We start from the raw sequence: 21,269 nt of genomic DNA on the forward strand, positions 1-21,269 counted from the left end.
CCTGGGAAATGGGCATGATGGCATAAATAGCACTTCAAAGCCTTCCCCTGTGCTGTGACAGATAAATTGCAGACTTATTTAAAGTAACACTGAACTATGGATGTTGTCATTAAATACTGATGAGGTTTCATCTTTTACAGCAAGAGAAGAAGGGTACATCGTGACTTAGTGTCACTTTTTAACCAGTGTCCAAACACAAGAAACATAAGTACTGGGGCTTTGTTTTGTGAATCTGGTTCCTTTGTCTCCTGCTGCAGCTTTGCAGCACCAAAGAGCATCCATGTGGCTGCTGCTCTGGAGCATGGTGAATGATTGAATGGTTAAAACCTGAAAGTAAGGATCTGAATTCAAAAGTGCACGCCTGAAACTAAGAAGTAACTATTGTGGGGTTTGGGTTTTCCTTTCTCCAATTTAATTTTACTGTAGCCATTATGCTTTGAGGATCACTTATTAACAAGCTGACACAGGTGAGAACTGCCACACTGAAATTCAATTCTTTAAATGCCCACTACCAACTTGGCACTTCAGCAAAGAAAAAACTCAGGAACCCCCAAATTTTTCTTGCTTTTCTTTCCTATGCCAAAAGCCATGAAAACAAACTTATGTCCTATTTTTTTTTTTTTTTTTTTGATCTCATAGCTGTATTCTGGCTTCATCTCTGAATCATTAAACTTTTAAAAAGTACTAGCTCACCAAACTATCTCATGGCTGCGCTAAAAGGAAATTTCCAAAGGAAAACTAAAGCAGTGAGCCAGGGCGGGGAAGGCCATTTCCACTCTTCATCCTGAACTGCAGAAACAGAGCACTGCATGGGTAATCATCCTGCAGCTGGTAACCAGCATTTGAAGAGGCTTTTCCTGGAAGCTAAGAGGGGGATTTGGGGAAGGAAGAGGATATCCCTTGGGGCAAGTCAGAACTTACCAAGATTTCAAGCAAGGAAAAGATTATGAAAAATGTATTGAAAAGAGCAGTTTCAGGTCAGGTTCTTAAGCTTAATCAGACCAGCAAAAGGAAAAACAAAGTGGGTTATGTGCAAAGGACTGCAGAAGTGCAAGTGCAGGCACACACAAACAAGGATCTTACTGCATCTTTAGTCTGATACTGCTTAAACAGCTTGGGCTCTTTCAACCACATTTGCTTCTCCCTGCCCTGAATTCAGGTCTTTCCAAAACACTCTTCAGAAATGTAATATTTATTCTGAATATTACCCATGAAAGCTGCAGCTATACTGCACTATCATCATGTTTATAGCTTTTAAATTCATTTAGCCTAATGGCGTTGCTTGCCAAAGGAGTCTTCCTTTGTTTGCACTCAGCCAAGCGTTCAGCATCGGGAGAACTGGCTACCCTGGATTTGGAGAAGGCTGAGGTTCTCAATAACTTCTTTGCCTCAGTCTTCACTGGCAAATGATCTGACCACACCACCCAAGTCTTGGAAGGCAGACACAAGGAATGTGAGAATGAAGACCTTAGGTCCCCTGTAGGAGAGGATCTGGTTCGAGACCATCTTAGGAACCTGGACGTGTACAAGTCCATGGGACCTGATGAAATCGATCCACAGGTCCTGAAGGAGCTGGTGAATGAAGCTGCTAAGCCGCTGGCCATCATATTTGAAAAATCATGGCAGTCAGGTGAAGATCCTGATGACTGGAAAAAGGGTAATATAACCCCATTTTCAAGAAGGGGAAAATGGATGACCAGGGAACTACAGACCATTCAGTCTCACCTCTGTGCCTGGCAAAATCTTGGAGCAGATTCTCCTGGAAGGCATGCTAAGGCACATGAAAAATAACAAGGTGCTTGGTGACAACCAGCATGGCTTCACTAAGGGGAAATCCTGCCTGACCAATTTCGTGGACTTCATGATGGGACTATGGAACTGATGGATGGGGCAAAACATCTGACGTCATCTACCTGGACTTGCGCAAAGCATTCGACACTGTCCCACACAACATCCTTGTCTCTAAATTGGAGAGACATCAATTTGATAAATGGACCACTCGGTGGATAAAGAACTGGCTGGATGGCCGCACACAAAGAGTTGTGGTCAATGGCTTCATGTCTGGCTGGAGACCAGTAATGAGTGGTGTCCCTGAGGGATCAGTGTTGGGACCGGTCTTGTTTAACATCTTCGTCGCTGACATGGACAGTGGGATTGAGTGCACCCTCAGCAAGTTTGCCGATGACAGCAAGCTGTGTGGTTCGGTTGATATGCTGGAGGGAAGGAATGCCATCCAGCGGGACCTCGACACCCTTGTGAGGTGGGCTGATGCCAACCTTATGAAGTTTAACCATGCCAAGTGCAAGGTCCTACACCTGGGTCGGAGCAATCCCAGGCACAGCTACAGGTTGGGCAAAGAAAAGATTCAGAGCAGCCCTGCGGAGAAAGTCTTCAGGGTGTTGGTTGATGAGAAAATGAACATGAGCAGGCAGTGTGTGCTTGCAGCCCAGAAAGCCAACCATATCCTGGGCTGCATCAAAAGGAGCGTGACCAGCAGGTCGAAGGAGGTGATCCTGCCCCTTTACTCTGCTCTTGTGAGACCTCACCTGGAGTATTGTGTGCAGTTCTGGTGTCCTCAACATAAAAAGGACATGGAGCTGTTGGAACAAGTCCAGAGAAGGGCCACAAGGATGATCAGGGGACTGGAGCACCTCCTGTATGAAGGCAGGCTGAGAAAGTTGGGGCTGTTCAGCCTGAAGAAGAGCAGGCTGCGTGGAGACCTCATAGCAGCCTTCCAGTATCTGAAGGGGGTCTGAAGGGATGCTGGGGAGGGACTCTTCATTAGGGACTGTAGTGATAGTACAAGGTTGCCCAGGGAAGTTGTGAATGCTGCATCCCTGGTGGTGTTCAAGGACAGGTTGGATGGAGCCTTGGGTGAGATGGTGTCCCTGCCCATGGCAGGGGGGTTGGAACTAGATGATTATAAGGCCCTTTCCAGCCCTACCTATTCTATGATTACTTGCACACCAAACCCCATGCTATAAAGATACATTATTCATCACTCTCATATGCATATGCACATTTCTCAGCAGAAGTCTGGGCAGACTTTTTGTCAGCATTCCAAATGGCTTGGCCAATAGATGTGGTGAATAAACTGAGCTGGAGAAACACCAACAATATACACCACAGTGTAGCGGGGAGTAGAAAGCATCTTGCAGTCCTTGGGATTTAAGGGATATGAAGACATAATACAGAGGGACGGATCAGAAAGTGACATTGTCTCTCTGTCACTGGAGGAACGTGATGCTTGACAGCAGGAATGGAAGAAAGAAAAACCTGGAATAAAAGGACAAAAGAAACCCCTAGTGTAACAAGACTCAGAACACACCCCTTGAGAGTACAGGTTTTTGATACCTTGAAAACAAAATTCAGGCTTTCCTCCCTTTTCCCCTAAGAAGCATCTCTTTGTTAGCTTTGGTTTTCCCTTACAGGGAGAAGGCCAGGCTGGAGGACAAGGAGGACCAGAAAACCCTAATGGCAAGTCCTGTGCTAGGTTCTTTGAACCATGAACTTAGCTTGTTAACTGGTCTTATTTCCATGAATAATGAATTGGTATTTCACTCTGCCAAAATTAGCTTGCCCAAAGCTTGAGAATTGGCTCTCAGGCATACTGGACCCCTGCTGCATATGGATCTGTGCCTTTTCAATTGATTCTCTATCTCCAGAGGATATCAATTAAACCTGTATTATATTCTACAGAATGCATCTGTGTCACACACACAAAAATACTTACTTGACTGGAACAGGGCTTCAGAAGAACAACCTGCTGTGGGGAGGTTAGATAACATGTTTTTAACACAGTAGATGCACTTCAAACCTCTCAAACCTCGAGACCTTTGACTTCTTGAGGCTAAGACTAGAATACATCAAGGATTTTAAATGCTCTTGAAATGACATACTGATACTGTCCACCATATCTGAAAAATCATGGCAGTCAGGTGAAGTTCCTGATGACTGGAAAAAGGGTAAAATAACCCCCATTTTCAAGAAGGGGAAAACGGATGACGCAGGGAATTACACACCAGTGAGTTTCACCTCTGTGCCTGGCAAAATCTTGGAGCAGATTCTCCTGGAAGGTATGCTAAGGCATATGAAAAACAACAAGGTGGTTGGTGACAGCCAGCATGGCTTCACTAAGGGGAAATCCTGCCTGACTAATTTGGTGACCTATGATGGGGCTGCAGAACTGATGGACAGGGGTAGAGCAGTTGATGTCATCTACCTGGACTTGTGCAAAGTGTTCGACACTGTCCCACAGGACATCCTTGTCTCTAAATTGAAGAGACATCAATTTGATAGATGGACCACTCGGTGGATAAAGAACTGGCTGGATGGCCGCACACAAAGAGTTGTGGTCAATGGCTCAATGTCTGGCTGGAGACCAGTAATGAGTGGTGTCCCTGAGGGATCAGTGTTGGGACCGGTCTTGTTCAACATCTTCATCGCTGACATGGACAGTGGGAATGAGTGTGCCTTTTAGCAAGTTTGTTGATGACACCAAGCTGTGTGGTTCATTAAGGACTGTAGTGACAGGACAAGGGTTAACGGGTTAAAACTTAAACAGGGGAAGTTTAGATTGGATATAAGGAAAAAAATTCTTTACTGTTAGGGTGGTGAGGAACTGGAATGGGTTGCCCAGGGAGGTTGTGAATGCTCCATCCCTGACAGTGCTCAAGGCCAGGTTGGACAGAGCCTTGGGTGGCATGGTTTAGTGTGAGGTGTCTCTGCCTGTGGCAGGGGGGTTGGAGCTAGACGATCTTAAGGTCCTTTACAGCCCTATTTTATGATTCTATGCTTCTATACTACGAGTGCTTTTAAATGGAGAGTGGAGTATTACTGACTGATAGTGTATACTGAATCTTTAAACTCATTCATGAAAAGCATTACAGGTTTTTTCCCCCCTCCTCCCTCCCTCCAATTTTATGTTTGGCATTTTGAGTGCCAAGGACTGGGGATAGTGTCCATTTGACACTGAAACATCAGAAAAGGGTGTTTACCTTTTAAAGGTTATTAAATTGCTTCTCCTAGTGGTTAATATCTACACTTCAAAAGGAAAACCCTGCACCAGTAACTCACACACAAATCAAAGATGTTAGAAGCTATCAGAATAGCTGCCAAGTCTTCAGGCTCACATCCTAAAATAATGGGATAGCTGTTCCTAGTTTTAAATTAATTCAGCCTGCATTATTTAGTATTTCTAATATTGGAAAGCTGGACTACCTTCTGAGAAGTCACAGAAAAGTATCAGTAAAGTACTGGGAAAGACAGCTTCTATAAAAAGATGTATGCTAACTGGGATTAACCTATATTTAAAAGAACAGTAATCAGACAGGTACATTTCATTAACAACTTTAATTATTTCCAAATCCCTATACAGGTCATACACCAAGGTTTTTTTTTTATTTTAATGAACTTTACAGCTCTCTAAGTCATTCTAAGGAACAAAGGTGGGGAACATTGTTATAAAAAAATGGGCCTGTTTCCTGGCCTGAAAGCACAGCAACTTGAATTCCCCCATCCTCGATCACCTCTCCTCTCAAGGTTACAGTTTTCATGGAGGATTGTGCAGGGGGCTCTGATGCAGCTTCGTGCTCCAGGGCTCATGTCTGATGCCTCTAGTTAAGAGAGGTAGAGTTCCCACAGCTCTGCAAAGAACTGTGCTTTACTCCACTCATGTAACTGGACGATTTTCTTTAAGAGAATAAACTATAAAGTTTCAAGTTGCAACAGAAGATAAGGAATGCTTTAAGTTGCTAGTGAATACCTTTTCATGTTAAACACAGGGTCAGTCTTGCCCAAAGGATTTGGTCACTGTTGGATTAACCTTGAATTGCTGAACACTAAAATTTTGTGCTGCTAAAACCTCTAATCTGCACTGCATGAGAAAACAAGGTAAAAAGGAAAGCATACACCTTTTTTTGAATATTCATTTGGTTTTGCCTCCTAAGGAAAGCCATAAATCCTGGCTAGCACAGAGTGATAAGGGAAAGAAACACTATAAGACCTACGTTGCACCTGAGAAACTGTCTGGTCTCATTAGCGTTGCAGAGGTTTCCTGAAGGTGAAGTTCACGCCAACATGTTTTATGCCTCCTGAGTATATTGACCTAATATGTGTTCCTATGTTTCAAGCTTCCACAGATTTTACCTAAAACAGCAATAGGAGCTCCACTACCTGTAATCATCAGTCAAAGGAACAATCATAAACAATGCATTCTGCTAGTCACAGTTGTTCTTGAATTAAATAGAGATTTGATATTTCTCATTTTCATGCAGTTGTAGCTACAGAATAATCCAGAGGTGGTTTCAGCAGTGTTGGAGTGCCAGCTGTGTACATGCTGTTCATGACAGTGTTTAGAAAGATGGAATTACCTAATTTTCCTGGGTGAAATTGAGAGCATCTTCCCCTGATGCAAGCAGAGTATGAAGAATTCTTTGTTTCACCTGTTCCCATTCAACCAGCATTGATTCTCTGTGATACACCTCAGCCATAGCAAAAGTCTGTTGTTGAAGAACAAGAGCTAAGGAACATCCAGAAACACCAAACAGCCCAGTTCTGCTATTAATAGACCAGCTAAAAAATGAAACAGAAAATAGCAATTAGATAAATCTGCTAGGTCAGCCCTCGAACTAATGATGTGCTACATATTATTTTAAGAGGCTTCCTGTTCAGGTATGAGGGAATTCAGAAAGTGTGTGTGTGTGGAATTAAGACAACTCTCACATTTTCCCAGCTGGTAAAACAGGGAATCTGTATCTCTTCCATGGAACTGCAGTACACACAAAACTTGTGAAGTTAACACATCTCTGTTAAGAATGCAGTAAGAGATGTGTGTTTATTGCCCATATTTCATTTTCTGTTTTTTACCAGTATGTTTTTCTTTTAAATGGGAAATAGGATAAAATAAAAATAAAAGTATTAAAGAATTAACCAGTGCCAAAGAACCAGAAAGTCTCTTTCATCAGAAACATAACTCAGGAAAACACATAGGAAAATCAAAAACATCCTTTCACCTTTAAAATGGCTGATATACTACATTGTCTTCAGATCCAATTGAGGAATTCATGGAAGGAAACAGCTTTTCCCCACAATATTCCATATTCTTGAAATATCGTTAGGATAGAGACAATGCTTCACTACCTTTCCTGTTATTGGTGGGGTAATGCTAACTAGCAGCCTTGAGTAATCCGGGACAGGAAATAAAGAGTATTTCTGCTAATTCTAAATAGAGAATAAGCTATATTGGATCTCCTACTTTTTTTCCTTTTATGACCTCCTCTGTATTTCAAATCTTTGTGCTGCAGTGCACATAACTAAATGTTTTGGTTGGCCAAATAAGTTTTTCATCTCATTACAGCCCACTGTTAGGATATTGTCAGTCAAGGGGCAAAACGTTCCCCAGGATAAACAAATTTCTAAGAGGTGGCAACATTGAATTATAGTGCATGCATGCAAGTAGGGCATGAGATTTGTATTTCTTTGTTATATAAATTCATTTTATACTTTCATGGCAGAATATACATCTTACCCTTACCTTCACTATTGTCGTGGTTTAAACCCAGTCAGGTAACTTGTTCACTCACTCCCAGTGAGTGGTGCCGAGCTGACAACAATCGAGGTCCGTGTCCGTCTCCCCCCCCCCCCCGCACCGGGGCTCTCCCCTTCCCCGCTCCCGGAGGAACAGGGAGGAGGATCGAGAGAGTGCAACTCCCACGGGTTGAGACAAGAACAGTCCAGCAACAAATCACCACCGCTACTATCAGCTAAAACAATGATAAGGGAAAATAACAAGGGAAGAGAATACGATACCACCGGCCAAGAAAACGAGTTCCACCCGGAAGCCCATGTCCTTCCGGGTAACTCCCAGTTACCCCCCCCACCCCGGGCATGACGTGCTGTGGTATGGAATACCTCCCTGGCTAGCCCAGGTCAGGCGCCCCGTCTCTGCTTCCTCACAGCTTCCCCTCCTCCCTGGCAGAGCATGAGCCTCACAGAGTCCTTGGTCAGGGTAAACATCACTTAGCAACAAACAAAAACATCGGCTTCACCAACACTGTTCTCAAGCTAGAAGTCAAAACACAGCACTGCACCAGTTAACACAAAGGAAAAACATGACTGCTACTGCTGAACCCAGGACATTATCCACCCCTTATTCCATACCATTCACGTCGTGCTCAGATCCCACATTTTCAATACACCATCGCTCTCCCACATATATACATCCATATACATATAGACCAAGAGGAAAAAATCATTTTCTTAGTGCATGGACCAATCCCTATAATGCTGCCGAGTCCATTCAGTCCATGGTGTTCAAAGTTCATTCTCTGCTGGGATGATGGCTGGAGGGAAGTCAGGGCCAGTCGCTGGTGACCTGGAGACATCTAGTTGATGGGCTATAAAAGCATTACACAGCAGGCAACAGCATACAATTGAGTTCACTGGCTGTTTTCCCCTAAAATCAAATCCCCTTGAGGTATACATCGGACTTCCCCATCTTCCCCCATTACCCACCAAGTATATCCAGGTCCCTGAGCAAAAGCAATCCCACGAGTGGGTTTGCCTTTACCTGAAGCAGGAATAACCCAGACTGTCTTCCCCAGCAAATTCTTCATATGCACCACGGGAACTTTGTCCCCCTCTACAATATGTAAAAGTTCTGACTGGGCTGGGCCGGCCCTGTTGGCAGATCCTCTGGTGTTGACCAACCAGGTGGCCTTTGGTAAATGTGTATCCCAATGCTTGAAAGTTCCCCCACCCATCGCTCTCAGTGTAGTTTTTAACAGCCCATTGTACCATTCGATTTTCCCAGAGGCTGGTGCATGGTAGGGGATGTGATATGCCCACTCAATGCCATGCTCTTTGGCCCAAATATCTATAAGGTTATTCCAGAAATGAGTCCCATTGTCTGACTCAATTCTCTCTGGGGTGCCGTGTCGCCACAAAATCTGTTTCTCAAGGCCCAGGATAGTGTTCCGGGCAGTGGCATGGGGCACAGCGTATGTTTCCAGCCACCCGGTGGTTGCTTCCACCATGGTAAGCACATGGCGCTTGCCTTGGCGGGTGGGTGGCAGTGTGATATAGTCAATCTGCCAGGCCTCCCCATATTTATACTTCAACCATCATCCTCCATACCAAAGAGGCTTTAACTGCTTGGCTTGTTTAATTGCAGCACATGTTTCACACTCATGAATAACCTGGGCAATAGTGTCCATTGTTAAGTCCACCCCTCGGTCACGGGCCCATCTATATGTTGCATCTCTGCCCTGATGGCCTGAAGTGTCATGGGCCCACCGGGCCAAAAATAATTCACCTTTATGTTGCCAATCTAAGTCCATCTGAGACACTTCAATCTTAGCCGCTTTATCCACTTGTTGGTTGTTCTGGTGTTCCTCAGTGGCCCGGCTCTTGGGTACATGGGCATCTACATGACGTACCTTCACCACCAGGTTCTGCACCCTGGCAGCAATATCTTTCCACAGTGCAGCAGCCCAGATGGGTTTACCTCTGCGTTGCCAGTTGCTCTGCTTCCATTGCTTCAACCACCCCCACAGGGCATTTGCCACCATCCATGAGTCAGTATAGAGATAAAGTACTGGCCACTTTTCTCGTTCAGCAATGTCCAGGGCCAGCTGGATGGCTTTCACCTCGGCAAACTTATTTGATTCACCCTCTCCTTCAGCAGTTTCTGCAACTTGTCGTCCAGGACTCCATACAGCTGCCTTCCATCTCCGATGCTTTCCCACAATACGGCAAGAGCCATCAGTAAACAAGGCATACTGCTTTTCACTTTCTGACAGTTTATTATATGGTGGGGCCTCTTCAGCGCGCATCACCTCCTCCTTTGGTGACATTCCAAAATCTTTGCCCTCTGGCCAGTCCATGATGACTTCTAGAATGCCTGGACGACTGGGATTTCCTATTCGAGTTCGTTGTGTAATTAGTGCAGCCCATTTACTCCATGTAGTATCAGTTGCATGATGTGTAGAGGAGACCCTGCCTTTGAACATCCAGGCCAGCACGGGCAGCTGGGGTGCCAGAACGAGCTGTGCTTCAGTGCCAATCACTTCCGAAGCAGCTCGAAACCCTTCATAGGCTGCCAGTATCTCTTTCTCAGTTGGGGTATAGCTGGCCTCAGATCCTTTATATCCCCGACTCCAAAAGCCGAGGGGTCGACCTCAAGTCTCCCCTGGAGCTTTCTGCCAGGGGCTCCAGGTAGGACCGTTCTCCCCAGCTGCAGTGTACAGTACATCTGGCCCGGTCTGGACTGGTCCAAGGGCTACTGCATGAACTATCTCGCGTTTAATTTGCTCAAAGGCTTGTTGCTGCTCAGGGCCCCATTTAAAATCATTCTTCTTCCGGGTCACATGATAGAGAGGGCTTACAATCGAACTGTAATTTGGGATGTGCATTCTCCAGAACCCCACTGCACCCAAGAAAGCTTGCGTTTCTTTCTTATTAGTTGGTGGAGACATTGCTGTTATCTTGTTGATCACATCTGTGGGGATCTGTCTACGTCCATCTTGCCATTTTATTCCCAAAAATTGAATCTCCTGTGCAGGTCCCTTGACCTTACTCCGTTTTATGGCAAAACCGGCTTTCAGCAGGGTTTGGATTATTTTCCTCCCTTTCTCAAAGACTTCTTCCGCTGTATCGCCCCACACAATAATGCCATCAATGTATTGCAGGTGTTCTGGAGCTTGCCCCTGTTCCAGTGCAGTCTGGATCAGTCCGTGGCAAATGGTAGGGCTGTGTTTCCACCCCTGGGGCAGTCGGTTCCAAGTGAACTGGACACCCCTCCAAGTAAAAGCAAACTGTGGCCTGCACTCTGCTGCCAAAGGAATGGAGAAAAATGCATTGGCAATATCAATCGTGGCATACCACTTGGCTGCCTTTGACTCTAGTTCATACTGAAGTTCTAGCATGTCCGGTACGGCAGCACTCAAGGGTGGTGTGACTTCATTCAGGCCACGATAGTCTACTGTTAGTCTCCATTCTCCATTAGACTTTCGCACTGGCCATATGGGGCTATTGAAGGGTGAGCGGGTCCTGCTGATCACCCCCTGACTCTCCAGTCTACGGATCAACTGATGGATGGGAATCAGGGAGTCTCGGTTGGTGCGATATTGCCGCCGGTGCACTGTTGTGGTCGCAATTGGCACTTGTTGTTCTTCAACTTTCAGCAGCCCCACAGCAGAGGGATCTTCTGAGAGACCAGGCAAGGTGGACAGCTGCTCAATTTCCTCAGTCTCCAAAGCAGCAATACCAAAAGCCCACCGGTACCCTTTTGGGTCTTTGAAGTACCCTCTCTTGAGGTAGTCTATGCCGAGAATGCATGGAGCCTCTGGACCAGTCACAATAGGGTGCTTTTGCCATTCCCTCCCAGTCAGGCTGATTTCCGCCTCCAGCACAGTCAACTCTTGGGATCCTCCTGTTACTCCAGAAATATAGATGGGTTCCACCCCTTGACAGCGTGATGGCATCAGGGTACACTGTGCACTGGTATCTACTAGAGCCTTATACTTCTGTGGGACTGATGTGCCAGGCCATCTGATCCACACAGTCCAGTAAATCCGATTGTCCCCTACCTCCACCTGGCTGGAGGCAGGGCCCCTCTAATGGTCGTCACAGCACTGGACACTTAAGTCGTGTTGAAAGGGATTATTCTTCGTTATCACAGGAGCTGTAGTAAAATCAGCTCTTCCACTCCATCTGGGAAACTGCTCACCAGAGACTGAAGCCGTAGCTCTCATGGGACGATCAGTCTTGGCCCTTGCTCCCCTCTTCAGTTCACTCACCCGTTCCTCCAAAGCTGAAGTAGGTTTTCCATCCCACTTCGTCATGTCTTCTCCGTGATCCAGCAGGTAAAACCATAGGGTACCCCGTGGCGTATACCTTCTGTATCTCCTCTCTTGAACAATAGGACGTCTTTTGTTAATAGCTGAGACGCGTGTTGGTACACGTGAGGAGCTGGATAAATCAGATACATCGTCCCTCAATTTGTCGAGGTCCTGGGACAGTTTTTTCACAGCTGAGATGATGGAAGGAGTGAGATTGTCTTCGAACTCTCGGAGTTTATGAACCATTTCATCCACTGTTAGTGGTACTATGTCATTCCAGGTCACTGTTGCCAATGAATGGGCATATGATGACGGTGCATTCCGTGTAAGTTTTCGCCACATGGGTCGTGTACATTCAACTTCATCTGGATCTATAGGTGTATCCCCGTTATTCGGCTTGATGTGATAGATCATCTCTACGATGGCCGATTCCCTCAGAGACTGGATGCCTTTGTCTATAGTAGTCCACTTGGCCGAACGACTCGTAACATCGTCCTTGTACGGAAACCTTTCTTTCACAGCTGCCAAGAGCCTCCTCCAAAGGCTGAGGGACTTTTTCTCTCTTGCAATTGCTTTGTCAATTCCCCCTTCAGGGGCAACTGATATTGGTACGAATTGGTCCTCTGGTTTGGCTGCAGTGATTATCACTGTGGTTTGAGTAGCGACTGTACTTGTTGCTGGGGGTGGTGTAGCTACTGTGCTTGGACTGGGGTAACTGCGCTGTCTGTTGCAGTTGAAGTTTGAGCAGCTGCTTTACATGCTGCTGGGGTAGCTGCGCAGTTCATTGCAGCCAAAGTTTGAGTAGCGACTGTGCTTGTCGCTGAGGTTGGTGCAGCTGCTGTGCTTGGAGCTGGGGTAACTGCGCTGTCTGTTGCAGTTGAAGTTTGAGCAGCTGCTGTACTTGTTGCTGGGGTAGCTGTGCTGTTCATTGCAGCCAAAGTTTGAGTAGCGACTGTCGCTTTGCCCTCAGATCCGCCGACATTCTTTTCCTTTTGAAGGTGCTGGATAGTGTTGAACAAGGCCCTGTAAGCATAGGCCAAGCCCCAGCACGTTGCCATGATTTGTCCATCTCTGGTATGGCCAGAATGACCACACACCTCATTTAAGTGTTTTACTAATTCTTCTGGATTTTGCAGTTGTTCGGTAGTGAAATTCCAAAGTACTGGAGGGGCCCACTGACCTAGATACTTGCCCATACTATCCCACACACCCTGCCACTCATGGCTGTCCAGCCTCAGGGAAAATCTCTCGGTCCTCCTACATCGTCGTTTGACCCCAGACAAGACCCAAACCTGAATCTGCTTATCTCTTGAAATCAGTAGTGGGCAAAACACACTCTATGCGTGTTAGCATGGTGATTCCCATCACCATCAGCAAACAAGTCTCAACAGCATTAAAAGGCTATTCAAAAAATTCAAAACTCTCAAATGTAAATGATCTGGGGGGACGACTAGGAGGGTAAAAGGATGTCTCCTTCACAGGTTGAGCACCTGAGGAGGAGAAAAAAGATGTGTAATTGCTAAGCACCTCCATCATATACCTCCCAAAGTATAAAGGTGGTGACCACACTGGGAACATAAGCCAGATCAGTTTCATGATCAACGATTCTATTGTATTACAAGTCATTACCATAAAGTACAATGGGATCAAAACCTTAGCCCAAGCCCCACACTTGAAAAACACTAATACAGCAAATACCGGATGGAAGTAAGATATGATATACTGAAACTGTGAGATCAAGAGGAACAACCTTGAGAGCCAATAAATCAGCATTGTGACAAGTGACTATCAATCCAGTCAGATCTGTTCTTATCTCAACCCCTCGTGCCCCACGTTGGGCGCCAAAAAGAACTGTTGTGGTTTAAACCCAGTCAGGTAACTTGTTCACTCACTCCCAGTGAGTGGTGCCGAGCTGACAACAATCAAGAGCCGTCCCCGTCCCCCCCCCCGGGGCTCTCCCCTTCCCTGCTCCCGGAGGAACGGGGAGGAGGATCGAAAGAGTGCAACTCCTATGGGTTGAGACAAGAACAGTCCAGCAACCAATGTACAACACATATCACCACCGCTACTATCAACTACAACAATGATAAGGGAAAATAACAAGGGAAGAGAATACGATACCACCGGCCAAGAAAGCGAGTTCCACCCAGAAGCCCCTGTCCTTCCGGGTAACTCCCAGTTACCCCCCGCACCCCGGGCATGACGTGCTGTGGTATGGAATACCTCCCCGGCTAGCCCGGGTCAGGCGCCCCATCTCTGCTTCCTCACAGCTTCCCCTCCTCCCTGGCAGAGCATGAGCCTCACAGAGTCCTTGGTCAGGGTAAACATCACTTAGCAACAACCGAAAACATCAGCTTCACCAACACTGTTCTCAAGCTAGAAGTCAAAACACAGCACTGCACCAGTTAACACAAAGGAAAATCATGACTGCTACTGCTGAACCCAGGACAACTATAATAATTTCAAAAGGGTTTTAAGTATGCTTCGATAATTACAGTATAATTATATGTAATTAAAATAATTTAATAATTATAGAATCATAGAATCATGAGGGTTGGAAAGGACCTTAAGATTATCTAGCAATGCTCAAGTACTATTTCTTATCATTTGAAAGAAACATGGGCACAGCTCTAAACCAGATGACCAAGCGTACATGGCGGGAGACAATCGTAACATGAGTACTAGGAAGCATGAAATAACATTTCCAAGTAGCAGCTTTGAGACAAACAACAGGAAGCATATTTCCTTACTGCATAATTCAATTGTGGAAATCATTGCCTCAGAGCATGACAGATACCAAAAGCATAAATAGATTCAGAAACAGGATCAGATAGATTGAACATCAAAAAACAACTTCTAGCTCAGAAAATCTTTGAAACAACTACTTGCTTGGAGGTGAAGAGACAGGAGATGAATAGAGTAAGGTTAACTGCCTTTCTTGCTTACAGACTAAGTACTGGTCCCTTTCAAGAGAAGAAAGCTGAACTGGGCAAGCCTTAAGTGACAACTCTTACCTTCTTATTGTAGCTTTTTTCTTTGTACTGCTTAAAAAACTATTTTATTCATACATGAGAGATTTCCTTTGGACAATGTGGTGCAGTATGGCATTCTGGCTCTTCCACAGACACGAGAATTAAACCGTGCAGCACTTTAGCTGCAAAGGCCTAAATGTGGTTGTATGTACTTCAACAACTCCTGTAACTTGGAGAAACGGCTACAATGAACACACTGGGTGTCATTGCTGTATGTAAAGTCAATGTAACAAGGCACTTAGAGCAAAAAGAGGAAATAAATCCCAGGTCCTAGGCATTATCACCTCTACAAAAGGCAGCAACCATGAGGAGAGGGTTGCAGGGAAGGTGCTGTGCCTTATGAACAATGGATTCTCTGTTCAGACTCCTGATCATATTAAACACTGCAGTTGAAATACAACTGGCAAGTATTTCTTCTGGAAATTCTGAGTATTTCCTAATTAATTTTTTTTTATTATCTTGGTACCTCTTAAATTCCACTAGTTTATTAAATATCTAATTTATACATTCCTTACACCCCCTTTTTAAAAAAGGAAACAGTGTTGCTTGCCTCCAACTTACCCTCTTCCTCAACTCCTCAGTGGCTGACAGCAATGAATTATCTTTTTTGTTCTTCAGGAATACCTGCAGAAAAGGAGACAAGGAGCTTCAGTCAAACAAAATCAGCCTTCCACTAACATCAGATACATGCTTTAGTAATCAGCTCTGCCAAATCTGAGCAATGCTCACAGCTCTCTCCCCAATCCACTCCTGAGAAGCTTAAAGGTCATTTTACTTCACCAGATGTACAGTAAGATGCCCACACAGAGCAATGTGAAAATGAAAATGCATTAACCCCCAGGTTTGATATGCATTAAATTCTAGTGAAATGTCTTAAAGAGGTCTGGTGTACATGAACAGATGGATTAAGATGAGCTGTTAGCTCCTTATCCCAAAGGTTACTTTCATAGAATCATAGAACCATAGAATAGTTAGGGTTGGAAAGGACCTTAAGATGATGTAGCTCCAACCCCCCTGCCATGGGCAGGGACACCTCACACTAAACCATATCACCCAAGGCCTCGTCCAACCTGGTCTTGAACACTGCCAGAGATGGAGCATTCACAACCTCCCTGGGAAACCCATTCCAGTGCCTCACCACCCTTACAGGAAAGAATTTCCTCCTTATATCCAATATAAACTTCCCCTGTTTAAGTTTTAACCCATTACCCCTTGTCCTATCACTACAGTCCCTAATGAAAAGCAGCATCCCTTCAGACCCCCTTCAGATACTGGAAGGCTGCTATGAGGTCTCCACGCAGCCTGCTCTTCTTCAGGCTGAACAGCCCCAACTTTCTCAGCCTGCCTTCATACAGGAGGTGCTCCAGTCCCCTGATCATCCTTGTGGCCCTTCTCTGGACTTGTTTCAACAGCTCCATGTCCTTTTTATGTTGAGGACACCAGAACTGCACACAATACTCCAGGTGAGGTCTCGCAAGAGCAGAGTAAAGGGGCAGGATCACCTCCTTCGACCTGCTGGTCACGCTCCTTTTGATGCAGCCCAGGATATGGTTGGCTTTCTGGGCTGCAAGCACACACTGCCTGCTCATGTTCATTTTCTCATCAACCAACACCCTGAAGACTTTCTCCGCAGGGCTGCTCTGAATCTCTTCTTTGCCCAACCTGTAGCTGTGCCTGGGATTGCTCCGACCCAGGTGTAGGACCTTGCACTTGGCATGGTTAAACTTCATAAGGTTGGCATCAGCCCACCTCACAAGGGTGTCGAGGTCCCGCTGGATGGCATTCCTTCCCTCCAGCATATCAACCGAACCACACAGCTTGCTGTCATCGGCAAACTTGCTGAGGGTGCACTCAATACCACTGTCCATGTCAGCGACGAAGATGTTGAACAAGACCGGTCCCAACACTGATCCCTCAGGGACACCACTCATTACTGGTCTCCAGCCAGACATGGAGCCATTGACCACAACTCTTTGTGTGCGGCCATCCAGCCAGTTCTTTATCCACCGAGTGGTCCATTTATCAAATTGATGTCTCTCCAATTTAGAGACAAGGATGTTGTGTGGGACAGTGTTGAACACTTTGCACAAGTCCAAGTAGATGACATCAACTGCTCTACCCCTGTCCATCAGTTCCATAGTCCCATCATGAAGTCCACGAAATTGGTCAGGCAGGATTTCCCTTTAGTGAAGCCATGCTGGTGGTCACCAAGCACCTTGTTGTTTTTCATGCGCCTTAGCATGCCTTCCAGGAGAATCTGCTCCAAGATTTTGCCAGGCACAGAGGTGAGACTGAATGGTCTGTAGTTCCCTGGTCATCCATTTTTCCCTTCTTGAAAATGGGGTTATATTACCCTTTTTCCAGTCATCGGGAACTTCACCCTGACTGCCATGATTTCTCAAATATGATGGCCAGCGGCTTAGCAACTTCATTCGCCAGCTCCTTCAGGACCCACGGATGGATTTCATCAGGACCCATGGACTTGTGCACATTTAAATTTTTAAGACGGTCTCAAACCAGATCCTCTCCTACTGTTGGCCCAAGGTCTTCATTCTTACAGTCTCTGCCTTCCAAGACTTGGGTGGTGTGGTCAGAGCCTTTGCCAGTGAAGACTGAGGCAAAGAAGTCATTCAGAACCTCAGCCTTCTCCAAATCCTGTGTAGCTAGTTCTCCCAGGAGCTTCCAGAGGGGGCCTACGTTGTCCCTAGTCTGTTTTTTATTGGCTACGTACCTGTAGAATCCCTTCCTGTTATCTTTCACATCCCTAGCCAAATTTAATTCTAACTGGGCCTTAGCTTTCCTAACCTGGTCCCTAGCTTCCCAGACAACATCCCTGTACTCTTCCCAGGCCACCTGTCCTTGCTTCCACTTATTATAAGCCTCTTTTTTTTTCCCTCCAAGTTTCCTCAGCAGCTCCTTATCCATCCATGGAGGTCTCCTGGCCCTCCTGCTGCACTTCCTTCTAGTTGGGATGCAACACTCCTGAGCTTGTGGCAGGTGAGCCTTGAATATCAACCATGAGTCTTGGGCCCCCCTGCCCTCTAGGGCTATATCCCATGGAACCTTACTAAGCAGGTTCCTGAAGAGGCCAAAGTCTGCTCTTTTGAAGTCCAGGGCATTGAGCTTGCTTCACGCTCTTCTCACTGTCCTGAGGATCTCAAATTTGAGCATTTCGTGATTGCTGCATCCAAGGCTGCCCTGGAGCTATACTAGGACCTATACTAGGACATATACCATACTTAGAATTTTAAGCAGAGCGCAGTAACATGCACAGACAACAGGAAGTGCTTATTATACCTTAACTTGAGTATCTTCTTTTTGCATTTCACTGTTATATCACTAATTATAGCACCAACCACCAAGTTAATTTGTGCTCTCACACCTCAACTTAATAATTTTTCAGAACATAAAAAAGGAAAAGAAGCCTTTGTCTCCTCTGAAGTCATCAACTAGAACATTATCAACTCCATTAAGTGCTAATACCTTAAGAGTCTTTATGGTCAACTCCACAGATCCAAACTTCAGAGCCTCCAAGAAACACAGGCAGTGGGAATTCAATGTAGCATGCTTTTTGCTTTTATGAGGATCCATAATTGCAGCAGTGTCCAACCAAACTTATCGGGAATCAGGAGGCATTTGTGCCCTTTGTTTCCCACATCTTCCTGCAAATAAATGCTTCCTGCCCCAACAATCTGATGATATAGGTCTTGATCCATACAACCTAGGTAGAGCTCGTGATCTCCAAAGGAGCATGGATCTTGTAGCAGGACAGAAACCTGCTGTCATAGGGATTTGGACCTTGGGGAAAATGTGTTGACTGTAGGTGTTAGAAACAGTCCTGCAGCAGTACTTCGTGCAACCATGGGTATCACAGATTGCTACTTAGCTCTGGGAGGTGAGGAGTGTTTGAAATCTCCCTAAATGGAAGAAATCTGGCAGGAAACCACCACATAGGTGTGCTGTCTGCCTTTTTGCTCCCCAGCACCAGCATGCAAAATAAAGGGTGCTGCACCCTTTCCTTCTGATATATGTAGAACAAGCATTTGGGGTATGGGAGAGTCTGTGACTCCACCTTGAACTGGAAATAGGGACATGACCCCTTTCTGTATATCAGATAGAGAACCAACTGCTGTCCTCTGAGACAGATGTGTGACACAGTCCCCCCAGAAACAGCCCTTGAATTACATACAGGAGAGAGCAGCCACTTCTACACAGCCTATTCTTCATTTCATTGTCTGTCACATCTTGCTTTATTTTTAGACAATGCTCACAGAGAAAGTGCAGTTACAATCTGAAAAAGGGAAGTGAAATCCAGGTCCTTGAGTATGTCTGGGGACCATATATTACAGCAGCTGACACCAAGGCAAGGACTGCTGCAGTCACCTGATCTTGGCTCCATCCTGGATGGATATGTGACTTTGTAAGGTTTGTCCATGTCTGCATGGGTGGAAGGAGTTTGGGAGGGCAACAAGTTATTTATTTCCCTGCTTCCAACCTAAACTGGAGAAAAATTGTCTGGAATTATAACAATTCTAGACCTTCAAAGCACACACCAACATATGAGCAAAAGACACAGCCTCACTTCTGATGGTAGGGATCTGATGCTGCAGAGAACACCATGTTTGCCATATCCTAACAACACTGCTAATTTTACAGGCAAGAAAAGCCCACCATCTCCAAGATGAAGACCTAGAGCTTTCTGGATGTGATGGAAGGTGCTGAGCACACTGTGAGCACTGGGATCCTGAGAGCCCTGAGAGATACAGGTCCTACATTACTGCTTATGGTCCTCTGCTCTCTCCTTGGAGGGACTTGTGCCCTGTGCTGAATGCATACCTGCCTAGAAAGGTACACAGAAATGATGGTAATCAACAGAGTAATTTAAGATGTGTTTGAACTTCCCTTGAAGTCAGTAAATCCAGGCCGAGTATCTTTCTTAATGAGAGAGTTCACCAGGTCTGTTTAAAGGATTACATTACATTGAATGCCAATTAGGGTATGATAACTGTCTTTTTCAATCTCAAAACCTACTCCTTTAGCAAATTAAAATCCTTACACATTCCAAATAATATCTGTAATGCCTCACTGAGGATAAGTACATTTTTAAAAGGTTACCCTATGCCTTGTGCTAAAAATTATGACTGTATCATGACAACTGCTGCTTCAGTTAATTACAGGCCACTTGTCAAACCTCAGAAGAGGGAGTTTCAGTAGCTGATGCTGGGGTGCCTGCTACTGCTCACAAGACTGCTTCTTCTTCAATAGGCCAAGAGCTCCTGGGGTTGTCACTCTAGGCTTTGGTGGTCCAAATTTCACACGTTGAGGAAGTGAGGAGTGTCCGGCTGCTGTAACACTATTTATTCCCTGGGTTTATTGCATTGCCACCTAGTGGTGCACTATGCTTTGGTCACTGGACATTTAGATTTAGACATTTTTATATCTAAATGCACACAAATGTCCATCTGCCATAGGAAAAAGCAGAGCTCTCTGGAACGAGGGTGAGCAGAAAGATGGGAGAGATATGCTTTACAGTAGAGAATTTTGCTCCTCAAAAAAATCCCAGGCCACATAACAGCGTTAAGGGTTCAGTATCTCTTAAGTCTTGAACAGCAGCACTGGTGGTGCTCACCGAGTTACATCTGCCCTAAAAGCTTTCTGCAGTCCCAGGAGCAAGATTTGACTTTGCCACAAACACTTGCAGGCTGTAACAAGGATACAGAGACACGGTGTTCAGCACGCACAGGGAGTACACAACCCACAGCGCAGGAGCTGCCCTCTCAGGGGAGATGCTACTGATTGTACAAGGAGCAACGAGACACTGCTTCATATTCTGTACCCAAAGAGAGAAGGAGGAGAACAGAGATATTGTTAGGAAACAAAGGGCTATTTCACAGCAGCAGATGGCAAAGACAGGAATAGCTAACACAAGCATTGCTAAAACCACAGAGGTGAAATCCTCACCTTGCAGCCCTCCATGCACAAGCTCTGCCACTGCAGGGATCCTAACGTAGCCTGGACTTTGCTGGAAAAAGAAAACTTATCTGATTTCCTTGAGGCAGGTTTATGCAAAAAGCTCAAAGAGCCCTCATGTCACATCATGCTTTCCTGCTTTAGTAAGTGGCATTTAATTTTCCTCTCTGTTACTGTGGGAGTCTCACACATTCTTCCTGTGTTGAGTTTGGAGGGGAAGCAGCACAACCCTTCTCCATCACAGGTTCTCCACAACACTCACTGCTAAATGTTTCCCACACACAGTTTATACAATATCTGATGAGATGGTGTTTGTGAAACAGGGACACAGGCATAGAAGTATACCCAACTCTCCCACCTTCAGGTTCCCACTGTCCAGCTAGTCCAACTTAGATGTCTACTACCTCTCAGCATCTTTCCCCAGCAC

The 21,269-nt window shown here is 45.5% G+C and overlaps 1 pseudogene; it reads right to left on the reverse strand.

Annotated features, from left to right (window-relative positions):
* Positions 1–20,848, reverse strand: part of LOC133276324 (nuclear pore complex protein Nup93-like) — a 66,079-nt pseudogene extending 45,231 nt beyond the window's left edge.
* Between the last annotated feature and the right edge of the window lie 421 nt (positions 20,849–21,269).

Source organism: Pezoporus flaviventris, unplaced genomic scaffold (assembly GCF_033815535.1).
Source record: "Pezoporus flaviventris isolate CSIRO_AGI_PZ_B2104156 unplaced genomic scaffold, CSIRO_AGI_Pfla_v1 ptg000044l, whole genome shotgun sequence".
In the NCBI taxonomy this organism is placed as follows: domain Eukaryota; kingdom Metazoa; phylum Chordata; class Aves; order Psittaciformes; family Psittacidae; genus Pezoporus; species Pezoporus flaviventris.